Source organism: Vulpes vulpes, chromosome 9 (assembly GCF_048418805.1).
Source record: "Vulpes vulpes isolate BD-2025 chromosome 9, VulVul3, whole genome shotgun sequence".
Lineage (NCBI taxonomy): Eukaryota > Metazoa > Chordata > Mammalia > Carnivora > Canidae > Vulpes > Vulpes vulpes.
This window is the reverse complement of record NC_132788.1, coordinates 24,300,491-24,303,231: the sequence shown is the minus strand read 5'-3', so window position 1 is coordinate 24,303,231 and position 2,741 is coordinate 24,300,491.

Sequence of the window (2,741 nt, the reverse complement as noted above, 5' to 3'; positions counted from 1 at the left end):
TGAGAAAATTGTAAGAATTCTCAAAAACAACAACAGTGCTTAGAAGCAAAGTGGATTAAAAAACCACTCCTTGGTACATCAAAATGAACACATGTGACTAGATGATAATGATGATGATGCATATTCACTTTTTTTTTTATCAAGCTGTCATTCATTACCATTGCTTTTGACCAAATTGTTTACCATTTTGTCTGACAGTCATGGGGCTGAGAGCATAATCATATAGTTGGAGAGCCTAATCAGACTGTCCTCTCATCAAAAGACACTATAAGTACTTTTGCCTTGTGCCAATTGCCCACACCTCAGTAGGTTATAACACTAATTTTCTACATCCCTTCCACTCCCAAAGAACTTTTTTTTCCTAGGGTGACAGTGGAGGGCCTCTGGTTTGCCAGAAAAAAGACAACCAAAGCATATGGTACCAGCTGGGCATTGTCAGCTGGGGAGTGGGCTGTGGCCAAAAGAGACTGCCTGGAGTGTATACGAAGGTGTCTAATTATCTGCTATGGATTAACGTAGAGACCACGCTGTCAGGAAAGCCTTATATGCATGATCCAGACTGTGGGTACAGTTTTCTTCTATCACCCTGGACCATCTTATTACTGCATTTTGTGATACTTCTATTACCCCTATGATTAAACACTGTAGTGCCTCAAAGCCAAGTGTCCTCAGTTTTTGGAGTAAGGGCAAGGGTGGGGTGCAAGGGATTCTCATAGTATTAGTTGTGCCTGAAATAGTCATATACCTTTGGGGGTGCTTACTATATACCTGGTAACTATTGCACAGGTTATTGTTGCCTTGGAACTTGGAGACATATTGCCAATTTCAGCTTGAATCCTCTCCAGAGGTTTGGATGGAGCAGCTTTGCATGTAGAGGGGCATGCCAGGAATCTCTGAAACAGAAATCTTGTTCTTTTCTCTCCTGTAAACAGATATCCTTCCACAGATTCTGTCCTTTTCCAAGACTAGACAGTTCCCTCTTTCCCCCCCCTCCTTGTTTTTGGTTTTGAAATAAGGAACATTCCAATTCTTCTCTCTCCCTTCATTTGTAGCTGATCTTTGAGATCTATACAGATTTGGTCTTCGGAAAGATCCTGTTCTTTACCTTTCTTCACTTCCATAGCTATCACCTGGTCCAGAGCCCTATTAAATACTTTGGGATCTCAGAGATCATGTGCAACAATCCTTTAATTCAAGATCAGGAAATCATTGAAGTAGAAATGTCCTAGAGATAATGTGGGAAAAAACCACATTGTTAAATGGGCTATAGTAGTAAAGGCACCTTTGCATGCAAACATCACAAACTCAACTTGAAGCCAAAAAAAGGAAATGGTAAATATATTAGGGTAGCGCAGAATCAAAGGAATTACTGTTTAGTAAACAGCCACCTAAAAGTTTGACTTATTCCAATTATATTTTGGACCATCTGAAAGAGTGTATAGACCTTCCATCCTTCATGCAATCATCCAAGAGTGTAATTTTTGCAACCAGACAAGAGGTAATAAATGACATTTTTTTTCAGAGGCAACTCAGCACATTTTTGAAGAGAGAGGGAAAAGCTGTATTCAAAAAGATCGGTGTTTTTATACAAGTTTGCCTAAAGCAGAATTCCTTGAGCTGTGAAAAACAACAAAATAAAACAGAAAGGAGAAATCTTTTCTGCATACATAGTGAAAGGGAAGAACAGAGAATGAAAAGAGGTTCTCTGCGCTGGCTTTCATTGGCTGCATCAGAACAGGACAGGTTGGCCACCATCTGAATCTAGAGAGTGAGTGAAGAAGCATTTCAATGCATGAGAGTAGGGAAAATCAGTATATAGCTGTTTTGCCAAAACTGCGGAGCTACCCCAGACTTTTGGCTGTTGGTATGCAGGGAAATACAGCTACAAGCAGACGGGTAACTATTCCTGAGAAAGGTAGGCTTAAAGAATTTCATCTTTTTCATGAAAGAAGCAGCATTGACAGCAACTTGATCTTCAAGTTCAGAGGTCAGAGGCTGAGAGAGACTGAGAGGCCACAATCCTGTGCCCTCAGTTCAGGGCAGAGGTTGACAGAGAAGGTGAAACAGTTGGCCACTCAGCCAGCATGCTATGAAAGGAAGTACGTGCAGGAAGGGGCCTGCTCTGACTCCATTACAAAGCATGTTGTCAGACTTTCCGATGTTTGCCAATCCTGCAAGGAAGAAATAAGAGTTCTAACTAGAAATTCTTTTCTTCAAACAGGTATAATTTATATAGAGTCCTGCTCTTAACTATATAATTTGATGAGTTTTTAACAATGCTTACTGCCATGTAATCCATATTCCTATCAAAATATAGAGTATTTCCACCACCATAGAAAGATCCCTTCAAGCCCTTATCCTACCAATCCCAACTTGCTCCCACCCCCTTCCCTTCCACCAGGATCAAACACCATTCTGGGTTTTGTGTGTGTGTGTGTGTGTGTGTGTGTGTGTGTGTGTATTAGTTTTACCTGTTATAGAACTTTCTATTAACAGAAAAACATATCCTTTTTTTGTGCCTGTTTTCCTTACTTTAACATATTAGTTTTGATGTTCATCTAAGTATTTGTGTGTATCTATAGCTCTTCCCTTATTACTGCAGAGTAATATTCTATACTACAGTTAATTTATCCATTGCCATTTTGATGGACATTTGAATTACTTCCAGTTTGGGGCTACTATTAAAAAAATAAAACCGGGCAGCCCGAGTAGCTCAGTGGTTTAGCACCTGCCTTCGGCCC